The following is a 14,537-nucleotide window of genomic DNA, read 5'->3' on the forward strand; positions in this document are numbered from 1 at the left end:
CAGTGGTGGGATTTGAACCGGGGTCTCCAGAGCATTGCTCTGGGTCTCTGGTTTACTAGTCCAGTGACAATACCACAACGCCTCCACCTCCCCAAGTGGAATCAATCTCTTGGTCACACATCAATTATTAGTTTTGTTTTTAAATAATTGGATATCAGCCATTCCAAATATGCAGAGGTAAAGCTTCTATTAATGAAACAGAAAATTAACAATTTCAATCCAAAACTGTGATGGTTAAACCTTCTAGTGGAATAGGCTAGTAGAATGGGTGGACATGCGACAAATTAAATTTAATGCAGAGAAGAGTGAAGTGATACATTTCGGTAGAAAGAATGAGGAGAGACAATATTTTAAAAAGGCTATATTCTAAAGGGAGTTCACAAACAGAGGGACCTGGGGATCTATGTGTTCAAGTTGCTGAAGGTGCCAGGGTGGAGGTGGGTGCGGACAACAGGAAACCCCATTGACAGCGGTGGGGTCAGAAGATGCTGTCACGGCGGCATGTGGCGCAGTGGTTAGCACTGGGACTGCGGCGCTGAGGACCCGGGTTCGAATCCCGGCCCTGGGTCACTGTCCATGTGGAGTTTTTTTAAATAAAGAAAAATTTAGAATATCCAATTATATATTTTTTCCAATTAAGGTACAATTTAGAGAGATCAATCCACCTAGCCTGCACATCTTTAGAAAGGATGAGACGTCTTCAGACAGGGTGCAGAAAAGGTTTATGAGAATGGGTCCAGAGATGAAGGACTCCAGTTATGAAGATAGATTGGAGCAGAAGAAAAGAGACGGTCTAAAGGAGATTCAAAATCATGAGGGGTCTGGACGGCATAGATAGAGAGCAGCTGTTCCCATTGGTGGACGAGTCGAGTACTAGAGGGTGCAAATTGGCAAAATAACCAACCATTTTATGCAGCAGTGGTTGGGATCTGGAATGCGCTACTGGAGAGTGTGGTGGAGGCAGATTCAATCATGGCTTTTAAAAGAGAATTGTACTGTGTCCAAAGAGAAAGCAATTGCAGGATCATGGGGTAACGATGGGGCAATGGGACTACCTGAGTTGCTCTTGCAGAGAGCATGTGTGGCACAATGTGGCAAATGCCCTTCTATTGTGCGATAAGCATTCTATGAATCCATGAGACAGAGGGTTTGTGTCGGCAATTTACAAATCATTGGACCTTGAGGCCCTCAACGTGCTGTGATGACCTGTCTCAGGCTCCCTGTAACTGCTTTGAGCCAGGTTTTTGTGAGGAGCAAAATACTAACATCAGGTGTTGTGGATATCTGGTAATAAACTTTACTGGGCCCCCTGGCTGTCAGTCTTACTCTTGCTGACTTTGGGATTGCCCCTGACTACACTGGACCCACATGCTGGAAGCCAGTATCAGCAAGACCCCATTGACAGCCAGCTTCCAATGAAATGCTTTTGATGGACATTCTGGTGGAGGCCAGGCTGTATGATGCCACCTGCAGGACTCTGCTTCAGTGACAGTGTTGTCAGCATCTACGTAAAATGATGGACATGAAGCAAATTGAATCAATTGGGGACGGGTGGCCAATGGTTTGATGATGGCTGAGGAGACCAAACGGTGTGAGGTGGTTCTGGCACAAGTGCTGCACATGAAGAGATCATGGGGGGGGGGTCAATGTGGGTGGTCGTTTTCAGTGTCGGCACCTGTTGTCAAACTGCTGTGGCCACTGATTGTCATGGTGGAACACGCCAGGCTCTACCCTCAGCTGGAGACTCCCAAGTGCGATAATCAACATCTGGGATTTCATGTCACGTTTGCAAGCATCCTTGAAGCAGAGCTTTGGGTATCCTAATGTGACCTCAGTGACTATGGTAATGTTTATGGAAGGGACCTGCTCCTTCAGCTACCATACCTCTATCTGCTGCAACTTCACCTGAAAATCTCACGTCTTTAGAGCTCATTAACTATTTTCAAAAGCTTCTTCAATGGATGTTCCTTCCCTGAACAGGTGTCAGCATTAGTTCAGTGCTAGCACGCTCATCTCTGAGTGTGAAGTTTTTTGGTTCAAGCCCCTGTTACAGTCTCTGTAGAGACCAATAACTTTAAATAAAAAATTCAAACTTCCATTCAATAGTTGAAAGAATGACACGCCGAGATTTCACATTTTAAGACATTTACTGTAATAAATGAATTAAAACACTACTAACTAAACACAATCTTTGCAGGCAATTTACAGTTGAAACCACAGAATGGAATAGCCCCCTTCTTATTCTTATCCCAGCCAAAGAAAGAAACACACACTTCACAGGTGTGCACTATCTTTTACATAGGACTGGATTCGTCATTCTGGAGACTAAGTGTTCCCGCCAGTGGAGACTCGGTATTGGTCTCTTGGGCGCGGCGGCCAGGTGCGATTCCATCTCCTTTACCACGCTAATTTGTGCATGGAGGAGAGCTTGCCGGATTCCGCTGGAATCCTGGTATCGGGCCGTCCGCTCAAAATGGTGACCGAGGTCCCAGGTTCGATCCTGGCTCTGGGTCACTGTCCGTGTGGAGTTTGCATATTCTCCCCGTGTTTGCGTGGGTTCCACAACCCAACCACAACCCAAAGATGTGCAGAGTAGGTGGATTGATCACGTTAAATTGCTCCTTAATTGGAAAAAATGAATTGGATACTCTAAATTTATAAAAAAAAGAGATGACCATCAGAGACCTTCCATCAGAAACCCCCCAACAGAGAGACTCATCAGACCCCCCATCAGATCTGCCAATAGCGACTCCTATCAGCTTACCAGAACAGGCGCCGGAATGTGGCGACTAGGGGCTTTTCACAGTAACTTCATATTTGTGACAATAAAAGGTTATTATTATTATTATCATCAGATCCCCCATCCGAGGTCCCCATCAGAGGTCCCCATCAGATCCCCCAACAGAGACCCCCATCAGAGACTCTGATCAGAGACCCCCATCAGACACCTTCATCAGAGACTCCCATCAGAGACCCCCATTAGAGACTCCGATCAGAGACTCCCATCAGAGACCCCCATTAGAGACTCCCATCAGAGACTCCCATCAGAGACCCCCATTAGAGACTCCGATCAGAGACTCCCATCAGAGACTCCCATCAGAGACCCCCATTAGAGACCCCCATCAGAGATTCCAACAGAGACGCCCTGCATAACAACATCCAAGAGATGTTTTTTATTGTCTGTCATATCCCGTGGTCATAAAAGGGGTTATATAAATGTAAGTTGTTTTTCTTCACAAACCCTTTCTGTCCCTATGAAGACCCAGGAAGCCTTTGTAGGTGAATAAACGCGAGTTTATTGCAGTCATAGAAAACGGTCCCTACAGCGAAGTACACACAGTACGTCCCGTCGAAAGTACCTGAATGCCGGTCCCTGACCGGGCCGGCTTTAGGATAGTCTGGTAACCAGCCCAACTGGGCAGGCCTCCGCCCACTAACGGGGAAGCTTGTATTCCACAAGTCCCATGGGGAGATCGATTAGAGTATTCCCATGGGCCTTGTGAGGGTCATTACAGTGCTATCTATTTGTTCTTAATCTGTTTTTAATTCTTTATTATGTCAAGATTTTAGAGATATCTTTCCGATGGGAAGGGTGTGTACTAATGGTAACCATGGAATCATTGTGCAGATCTGTAGCAAGTCTGAACCTCAGCATCTCAGGAAAGTGGGAGATGAAACCCACACTCCTTCAACCATGGAAAACCACTTTGATAGATTAACCTCCCCATCTTCAAATTCCCAAGGACCATGCTACAGGGTTGGTGACTCTAGCTCTACTGAGCTGCCACCTTCAGGACGGAGAACATAAGGACATACGAAGTAGGAACAGGAGTAGGCCAACTGGCCCCTCAAATCTGCTCTGCCATTCAAAAAGATCCATGTCTACTCAGTCTCTCCTCATAAGCCAATCATCTCAACTCCGGAATCAACCTAGTGAATCTCCTCTGCACCCCCTCCAGTGCCAGTACATCCTTTCTCAAGTAAGGAGACAAAAACTGTACACAGTGCTCCAGGTGTGGCCTCACCAGCACCCTATACAGCTGCAACATAAACTCCCTGTTTTTAAACTTCATCCCTCTCGCAAAGAAGGACAGCATTCCATTTGCCTTCTTAATTACCTGCTGCACCTGCAAATCAACTCTTTGCGATTCATGCACAAGATCAGCCAGTTCCCTCTGCACAGCAGCATGAGGGGAGTGGAGACATGCTTACAAAAGGAAGCATGTAATAGAGTTAAAATGGGTTTAATCCTCAGGGGTTCTCTTTCGACTTTGCTGCAATTTTGGTGGAACCCCAGTTTACCCATGTGACTGGGGTCGCTACTGAATCTGCGTTGAAGTTAGGGCAGTGTAGGGCAGCACGGTGGGGCAGTGGTTAGCAGAGCGGCCTCACGGCGCCGAAGTCCCTGGTTCGATCCCGGCTCTGGGTCACTGTCCGTGTGGAGTTTGCACATTCTCCCCGTGTCTGCGTGGGTTTCGCCCCCGCAACCCAAAGATGTGCAGGGTAGGTGGATTGACCACGCTAAATTGCCCCTTAATTGGAAAAAATGAATTGGGTCCGCTGAAAGTTTTTTAAAAAGAAGTTACGGCAGTGTGGGCAGACCAAGAGTCCGAAGGAAATTCAACCCCCTCACTTTATAAAGCTCAAGGAGCTGCAATCATCTAGAGTTAATCATGTATGAAATCACTAACAATTATATTCAGATTAGAATGTAAAACCATCCCTTTCTCTTAATTACATTGACAAAGGCAAAGACCAAAAATTGAACGATTTGCATTTCTGTCGGGCTTTTCACAATCTCAGGACATCTCAAATGCTTCACGACCAATGAAGTGCTCATGAAGTGCAGCATTGTGGCAATGTATGTGGGCAGGTGAATGCTTACCAATTCTTCCACCCTGCCAACGCCCCCTCACCCCTCCCACCCCGCATCCGTAACCATTGCAGATCGTTTACAAAATAACTCAGATTTGACTTTTGCGCTATCCTGCTACAGTTTTACACATTTTGATTAATCTGATCAAGGGTTTTTGTAATGTGTTGCAATACTGCCTGGAAGGCTGTCCAGATTTGCTGTAAGAAGGGGCAGCTGGTCGCCACAGAAACATTGAGTGGCTGCAGGCTGTCCATCTCTCTGCCTGTCAGATTTTGTCCCGTTGCTGTGATGTGGGCTGACTGCTCAGAAAGGCCAGTAAATGGAACATGTGTTATTTTGTTTTGTGCTATGGGCGGAGGTCACCACCCAGTGCGCACAGGCATAGTGATGGCTGGCCTCTGTCTTGGGGCAACAGAATCTAGCGCAGGACGAAACAGCAGCAGCCAGGACTGGCTTCACAGTGCGCACTGGAAAGGCCGAATGTTCAAGGTGCCCTGTTCCGTGGGCGGCAATGGAGAGAGAGGAGGCTCCTTGAGAATTCAAGCGGGCTGCACGGTGGCATAGTGGTTAGCACTGCTGCCTCACAGAACCAGGGACCCGGGATCCATTCCGGCTTTGGGAAAATGTCTGTGTGCAGTTCGCACGTTCTCCCTGTATCTGGATGGATTTCCTCCGGGTGCTCCGGTTTCCTCCCCAGTCCAAAGATGTTAGGCGGATTGGCCATGCTAAATTGCCCCTTAGTCTCCAAAGATGTGCAGGTGAGGTGGGATTAAGGGAATAGGGCGTGTGAGTGGGCCTAGGTAGGGTGCTCTTTCAGAGGTTCGGTGTGCATTGATGGGCCAAAATGCCCTCCTTCTGCATAGTACGGATTCTATGAACTCATGACAGTCTCGATGTTGTGAGCTTCCATTTGCGAGTAAGTGCGCTACCGAGGGTGGTATTGGGCCACGTGGACAGGAAAAGATAGCATGTTCTTTCTTTGTCCATGCTAAGCCAGATGACTTCAGTTGGGAAAAATGGCCATATCCAACCGCAGCAGAGACTGATCAAGGTTTAAAAAAAATAAATTTAGAGTATCCAATGCTTTTTTTTTCCATTTAAGGGCCAATTTAGCATGACCTACCTCCTTGTGAACCTGCTCCTGGGCCTGGCGAAGCGTGCCATTTATAGGTCCAAGCAGCGGTCAACCGAGGGGGTCGTCCGGCCAGACTGTCTGCCCCTCTTCTGCGGCGACATTCGCGGCCGGGTGTCCCTGGAAAGGGAACATGCGGTGTCCATGGGCGCCATCAAGGCCTTCCATGCCCGGTGGGCATCGCAGGGGTTGGGATGCTTTATTGACCCCTTTAACTGCACTCTTATTTGATGTTTTTTAAGTTTCTGTTGATCTTAGTTATGTTTGGGCAGTGCCCCTAACAGGAGCGACCCTTTTTTGCTTTGTCCCTCAGTTTGTTTTCCTTTCTTCTGTTTTGTTCGTGGACCTCAAAAGAGTGGCCAATCCACCTACCCTGCACATCTTTTTGGGCTTGGGGGGGGGGGGGGGGGTGAGGCCCATGCAGACACGGGGAGAATGTGCAAGCTCCACACAGACAGTGACCCGGGTCTTACCCCCCACAACTCAAAGATGTGCAGAGTACGTGGATTGGCCATGCTAAATTGCCCCTTACTTAAACAAAAAGAATTGGGAACTCTAAATGTATTTTTTAAAAAACAAGTAGGCTTGCATTTACACTGCAATGAAGTTACTGTTAAAATCCCCTACTCACCACATTCCGGCGTCTGTTCGGGTACACAGAGGGAGAATTCAGAATGTCCAATTCACCCAACAAGCACGTCTTTCAGGACTTGTGAGAGAGCACCCGGAGGAAACCCACACAGGCACGGGGAGAACGCGTAGACTCTGCACAGACAGTGGCCCAAGCTTGTAATCAAACCCCGGTCCCTGGTAATGTGATGCAACAGTGCTAACCATTGTGCTACTATGCCATCCTTCACCCCATGCACCCGTTGACGTACCTTGCCTCCTGGTCAAGCAACATCGATGATTTTAAAATTCTCATCCTTGTTTTCCAATTCCTTGCCTTTCAATATCTCTGTAACCTCCTCCAGTTCCATAGCCCTCCGAGATATCTGCACTGATTGAATTCTGGATTCTTCATCCTGCCTAATTTCCATCACTCCTCATGGTGGTTTCACCATCAGCACTATGGGCCCTAACATCTGGAATTGTTCCCCCCCAAACCTCTCTGACTCTGTTCCTCTTTTACATTGTTTAAGACGCTCCTCCTCGCCCAAGGTGTTTGGTGATCTGCCCTACTATCTCCTTGTGTGGGTCTTTATAATGCTTCTCTCAAGTGCCTTGGGACATTTTTATTGTGTTCAAAGTGCTGTTTGGATGCAAGTTGTCGTTGCCTCGAAGGAGAGAGAGAGAGACTTAATGAGATAATTCAAGTGTGTTGTGTCTAGGCAGCTGAAGGGACTGCTGCCAGCTGTCAAAAGGAAGCTGCGATGAATGACCCAAGCACACTTGTGCTAGGAAGAGAAAGATAATCCCAGCTTCCTGATACATGTCAGCTCTCTGCATTGAATGCAGTGGGTTAGTGCTTTGGGGACGCCACGTGTGTTGGTGGATGAACATTATTGTCCAGCTGAGTCCCTCCATAAACACAGCTCATAGCTGCTGTTCGTTATCTGATAGACAAACATGGGAACTCTCGTGCATTTGGGGAAACTTACCCAGAGTTATGCAATGGCGCTGGGTTGCCAGGTGATCAAAACTTGGGAATTAAAGGGGGAGGTTGGGCGCAGCACTCGAGGGAGGAAGAAGGGGAGGTAGCAAGCCCAAAGCCGCATCTTCTAGGTGGGGAGAAAGGAGGAGGAGTTGGCAGAAGCACCAGTGGCTCAATTTGGGGAAACTCGCAGATGAGTGTGAGAGGTGAGGGCGGGGGCCAGCGAATCACGCGCACATGTTCTGGGGTTGTGAAAAATTGGGAAGATTCTGGGCGGGAGTGTTCGCGGTCGTAGCCAGGATAGTGGAGGAGGAGGTGGACCCGGACCCTTTGGTGGGGATATTTGGGGTTTCAGAGAAGCTGGAGCTCATGGAGAGGAGGAAGGGCGATGTCTTGGCCTTCGCCTCTCTGATTGCACGGCGACGAATTTTGCTGGAGTGGCAGTCAGCACCGGGGGTAGCTGCTTGGTTAGGTGACCTGTACGACTTCCTGCGTTCCTGCGATTAGAGAAGATAAAGTCCGAGTTAAGGGGCTCTTCGGAGGGGGGGAGGGGGAGGGAGGGGGGGGGGGGAGGGGGGCGGGGGCGGTGTTGAGAAAAGGTGGGGGGATGTTTGTGACCGTGTTTGAGGGGCTGTTTGTCGCGAGGAAGAGAGGGGGGGGTGAAAAAGGGGAAATGTCTGTACAGACTGTATAGTTGATTGTTGGAAGTATGTTTCCCGGGGTGTTTATTCGCTGTAACCAGTTTTGATACATGTTTGTAATAAAATGCATTAAAAAAATACGATTTGGGGAAACGCTGTGCAGGGGACGTTCACAGCAGAGCTCATAGCGAGGTGAAAATGAGGAATCAGCCTTTGGAGCTAAAGGAAGAATCTGGGACTGGGGCCTTGATGTGAGGGGAATCGGAGTAGAGAGCCGACATTATTGGGCAGGGGGAAAGAATATATACGATTTTATATTTACAATACTACAATACAACCCGACTGTAGCGATCTTGTGGCCAAAGGGAACGGGTTCAAAGACCTTTAGGAATTTAAGAAAAACATGTTTTCTCTTATGGTAATGGGGGGGGGGGGGGCGGTGGGGGGGGGGGGGGTGGGGGTGGGGGGGTGGGGGTGGGGGTGGGGGGTGGTGGTGGGGGGTGTGGGGGGGGGTGTGGGGGGGGGGTGGTGGGGGGGTGGGGGGGTGGTGGGGGTGGGGTGGGGGGGTGGTGGTGGGGGGGGGGGGTGGTGGGGGGTTGGTGCCAGGCTAATCGTATCAGGTTTTTAAACCACTTGGTCAGTTTTTGCCATTTTATTCTGGGTTGGCAGATGTGTTTCTCACTCCTCGTTGCAATATATTGATGACTAATTAATTGCATTACTGGAATGTGAGGCTCTGATGCCTTCCACACATTAGCAGCCTTGCGGCATTCACACACGGATAATGGCTTCTTGTGGAAGTATCAGAGGGTGAAACGATATCCCAGTGAGAATAGGCTGCAGACTGGGCCATCACCGCTGAGCCGCTGAGGTAACTCCCCAATCACAGCCGTGGACCGCACAACTGAAAGTGACTGGGATTGATTGAATGCACCGTTTCTGTTTGCTGCTTTTCGCAGATTCTTTTTAAATATAATCTGTAAATAGACTGCTTTTCTATTGCTTTGTTTGAGCTGAAATACAAGTGTTTGGCTGCACGTTCTTCAGGCTGTGAGTCCCAGCCACCTCAAACTCACTGTGGCAAGTGGTCTATTTGACAGTGGCATAACAGAGGAAACAGGAGCCCATCAAGCCTGCTGCACTCTGCTAATGGATCATGGCCAATCGTCTACCTCTACGCCATTTTGCGCCACTATCCCCATATTCCTTGATGTCATTTGTATCCAGACAAAGACAGGTCACAGAGGGGGAAAGGAGCACAGCTCCCGATTGACTGATGGAGATTCAGTACAGCGAGAGTTGCTCAGAAAATAAACTGCTAAAACCTCTCCACTTTTATCAGTGCAGAAGTGCAGAAGGAGGCCTCTTGGCCCATCGAGACCACACCAGCCCTCCGAAAGGACACCCAGGCCCATCTCCACTCTGTCCTCGCAACCCCACCCAACCTTTTGGACACTTAGGGACAATTTAGCATGGCCAATCCACCTAACCTGCACATCTTTGGGCTGTGGGAGGAAACCGGAGCACCCGGAGGAAACCAACACAAGACATGGGCAGAACGTGCAAACTCCACACAGTCACCCAAGGTTGGAATCAAATCCGGGTCCCTGGCGCTGTGAGGCAGCAGTGCTAGGCGCTGTGCCACCGTGCTGCATTTTCCAATGACTGACATTATGCAGGGCAGACAGTGCAGCCACTTAGGAATTTAACCTCTGTGCAGAGATCAAGTGTTAAAAATAGGTGAGGCCAGAAACTTCATTGTGAACAAACAAAGAAAAGTACAGCACAGGAACAGGCCTTTCGGCCCTCCAAGCCTGTGCCGACCATGCTGCCCGTCTAAACTAAAATCTTCTACGATTCCGGGGTCCGTATCCCTCTATTTCCATCCTATTCATGTATTTGTCAAGATGCCCCTTAAACGTCACTATCGTCCCTGCTTCCACCACCTCCTCCAGCAGCGAGTTCCAGGCACACACTACCCTCTGTGTAAACAGTTAACACCCACAGCTATTGATTATCTTGTATACAAACGAGACTGGGCGTTGACATCTCCCAATCCAGGTTAGATCGACTGCCACCAGAAAAGACTTTATTAAGGAAACGTCAGCGCATACCTACATGGCTGTGTTTCTAGATGTCAGCACTGGTGTATTGCTCATGTCAATTCTCTCCTCCGTGGAAGAAATTTGATACATTAGTCTAACATAAAACCGAACCGGCAATTTTAAGAACTTGATGATTCTAATGTGAGCCACATTTCAGTGATATAGTCAGTGTTTCTTTGTCACGGATAAAATGGATAAAGTGACTTCTTCAGCTTAGCATTGGGGCAGCACGGTGGCCTTGTGGATAGCACAATTGCTTTACAGCTCCAGGGTCCCAGGTTTGATTCCGGCTTGGGTCACTGTCTGTGCGGAGTCTGCACGTCCTCCCCGTGTGTGCGTGGGTTTCCTCCGGGTGCTCCGGTTTCCTCCCACAGTCCAAAGATGTGCGGGTTAGGTGGATTGGCCATGATAAATTGCCCTTTGTGTCCAAAATTGCCCTTAGTGTTGGGTGGGGTTACTGGGATATGGGGATAGGGTGGGGTGTTGACTTTGGGTAGGGTGCTCTTTCCAAGAGTCGGTGCGGACTCGATGGGCCGAATGGCCTCCTTCTGCACTGTAAATTGTATGATAATCTATGATAATCACACTGGACAATTGTTTGACAGGTGTAGTTTTAAAGTTTTGTATCTAACAAAACCACAAATGCATCGTATTCTATTAATACCCGACATGTCTTTGAGTTCTTTAGATTCTCAACATATGCTTCAGTAAACTTCAGCATACCTGCACCACATGATCTACAATGGTCATGGTTTATTGGTTATTAAACCTCCATCCCAGACTACGAACTTCAGTGGGCAGATCACACGAGGGCAGGTTGTTCCAATGCTCTAAGTAAGAACTACGTTTTAAAATTATTCGCTTCTCTGTTGTTAGAAATGCAAATGGCTTATTTTGCTGGTTTTCCTTTCTTGCAGTCAAAACACTTCAAAAAAAGCAATGTTGTCTATTTTATTTTCCTTTCTGCATGTCACCTTATCATCCCCAAATTGTATTCCCTGGAATTTAAAAAGTCAACGGGAGATTTGATTGACGTTTTAAAGATGTTTTGTGCTGGATTGCTCGGTTCCCCAGCCGTCTGTTTCTTGGCCGTTCGCCGTTCGCTGACAGTGGGATTCTACCATCCCGCTGCTTGTCATTGGGATTTCCCACTGAAGACACCCCGCACTGCCAGAAAACCCGGGGTGGGGATGCCCTGCCAGCGGGAAAAGAAAATCCCAACGGCTGGAGAATTCCGGCCATTAAGGGGAACAGGTGGGGCAGATTGCGATAAATTATTTAAGCTGGGTGGGGAAATTAGGGTCACTGAATAGAGCCAGACCTTGACAAGAGTGAAATTAGGGAACACTTTTACTCACCGAGGTTGGTAGAAATTTGAAACTCTCCTCTGCAAATGGAAATTGATAGATCAATTATTACTTTTAAAACGGAGATTTATGTAGATTTTTGTCCGCGGTTTTGAACAAAGTCAGGGATATGGAGTTAGAGGGCAGCATGGTGGCGCTGTGGGTTAGCCGAGGTTTCGGGTTCGATCCCGGCCCTGGGTCACTGTCCGTGTGGAGTTTGCACATTCTCCCTGTGTTTACTTGGGTTTTGCCCCCACAACCCAAAGATGTGCAGGGTAGGTGGATTGGCCACGCTAAATTGCCCATTAATTGGAAAAAATGAATTGGGTACTCTAAATTTTTTTAAAAAGGGATATGGAGTTAGGTCAGAGATCAGCCATGATGTCGTTGAATGGTGGAAAGCCTTGAGGGGTTAACAGTCCTATTTAGAACATAGATCATAGAAAAATACAGCACAGAACAGGCCCTTTGGCCCACGATGTTGTGCCGAACTTTTGTCCTGGATTAAGAACAAATTAATCTACACCCCATCATTCTACCGTAATCCATGTACCTATCCAATAGCTGCTTGAAGGTCCCTAATGTTTCCGACTCAACTACTACCACAGGCAGTGCATTCCATGCCCCCACTACTCTCTGGGTAAAGAACCTACCTTTGACATCTCCCCTATATCTTCCACCATTCACCTTAAATTTATGTCCCCTTGTAATGGTTTGTTCCTCCCGGGGAAAAAGTCTCTGACTGTCTACTCTATCTATTTTCCTGATCATCTTATAAACCTCTATCAAATCGCCCCTCATCCTTCTCCGTTCTAATGAGAAAAGGCCTAGCACCCTCAACCTTTCCTCGTAAGACCTACTCTCCATTCCAGGCAACATCCTGGTAAATCTCCTTTGCACCTTTTCCAAAGCTTCCACATCCTTCCTAAAATAAGGTGGCCAGAACTGCACACAGTACTCCAAATGTGGCCTTACCAAGGTTTTGTACAGCTGCATCATCACCTCACGGCTCTTAAATTCAATCCCTCTGCTAATGAACGCTAGCACACCATAGACCTTCTTCACCGCTCTATCCACTTGAGTGGCAACTTTCAAAGATGTATGAACATAGACCCCAAGATCTCTCTGCTCCTCCACATTGCCAAGAACTCTACCGTTAACCCTGTATTCCGCATTCATATTTGTCCTTCCAAAATGGACAACCTCACATTTTTCAGGGTTAAACTCCATCTGCCACTTCTCAGCCCAGCTCTGCATCCTATCTATGTCTCTTTGCAGCCGACAACAGCCCTCCTCACTATCCACAACACCACCAATCTTCGTATCATCTGCAAATTTACTGACCTACCCTTCAACTCCCTCATCCAAGTCATTAATGAAAATCACAAACAGTAGAGGACCCAGAACTGATCCCTGCGGTAGGCCACTGGTAACTGGGCTCCAGGCTGAATATTTGCCATCCACCACCACTCTCTGACTTCTATCGGTTAGCCAGTTTGTTATCCAACTGACCAAATTTCCCACTATCCCATGCCTCCTTACTTCCTGCATAAGCCTACCATGAGGAACCTTATCAAATGCCTTACTAAAATCCATGTACACTACATCCACTGCTTTACCTTCATCCATACACTTCTGTTCCCATATTCCTATTTTCTCTCTTTCCGTTCTTTTATCTTAGAATCATAGAATGTTAGAGTGCAGAAGGACATCAGCTGACCCATTGCAGCTGGACTTTTTGAAAAAACTATCCAATTATTCCAATTCCCTTGTTTCGTAATTGCTTTCCTTTCAATTATTTATACAATTCTCTTTTGAATGTTAATATTGAATTTGTGGGCAGCATGGTGGCACAGTGGGTTAGCATTGCTGCCACACGGCGCCAAAGTCCCAGGTTCGATCGCAGCTCTGGGTCACTGTCCTTGAGGAGTTTGCACATTCTCCCCGTGTTTGCGTGAGTTTCGCCCACACAACCCAAAGATGTGCCGATTAGGTGGATTGGCCACGCTAAATTGCCCCTTAATTGGAAAAAATGAATTAGGTACTCTAAATTTAAAAAAAAAGGAAAAAGGAAAAAAAAGACCATAACAAAAATCCTCGACCTGGACATCCACCGACCCATCATGGGAGGGGACGTCAGCTGCGTACAGGGCCCACGGACAGACAAATCCAGCCCCAAATCTGGGAAACAATTGGCGGCGGCAGGGGAGGGGGGCGGGGGGGAACAGGAGGAGCTCTCCTTCTCTCAAGTCCACAAAGTTATAGTTCCACATTGACATCTTTGTAGTGGGAAAATCAGTGCTTCCAGGGCAGGCAAAGGTGGAATATTCCTCAATAGCAATCACTGACCATGCACCACAAAATGTGGTTGTGAGGTTGGAGACAGGCTGGGGCCAGCGCCCCCCCCAACCATGGAGACTGGACTGAGCCCTCCTCACTGACAAGGTGTTTTGTGAGAGAATGTCCAATCCATTGATGGATACGTAAACGGCAACCAGAACAGATAGGTCTCACCCCCCACATTCTGGGAGGTTGTGAAGGTAGTGATAAGGGGGAAATAATAACATACAGGGCACTCAGGAACAGGCAGGGGAGGGCTGCTAGGCAACCATTGATTGACTCCATATTGGTGATAGATTGGCGGTACTCCACGCCCCCGGCCGTGGAACTACTGGCGGAGAGGAAAAAGCTACAGATGGACTTTGACCTGCTCTCCACTGGGAAAGCAGTCCTCCAACTCCGCCAGACACGGGGGACCTTTTATGAACCTGGAGACCAGGCCAGCCTCCTGCTGGCTCACCAGCTGAGAAAGCAGGCAGCCCTGAGGGAAATAGCTCAGGTGA

This window comes from Scyliorhinus torazame, chromosome 21 (genome assembly GCF_047496885.1).
Source record: "Scyliorhinus torazame isolate Kashiwa2021f chromosome 21, sScyTor2.1, whole genome shotgun sequence".
Taxonomy (NCBI): domain Eukaryota; kingdom Metazoa; phylum Chordata; class Chondrichthyes; order Carcharhiniformes; family Scyliorhinidae; genus Scyliorhinus; species Scyliorhinus torazame.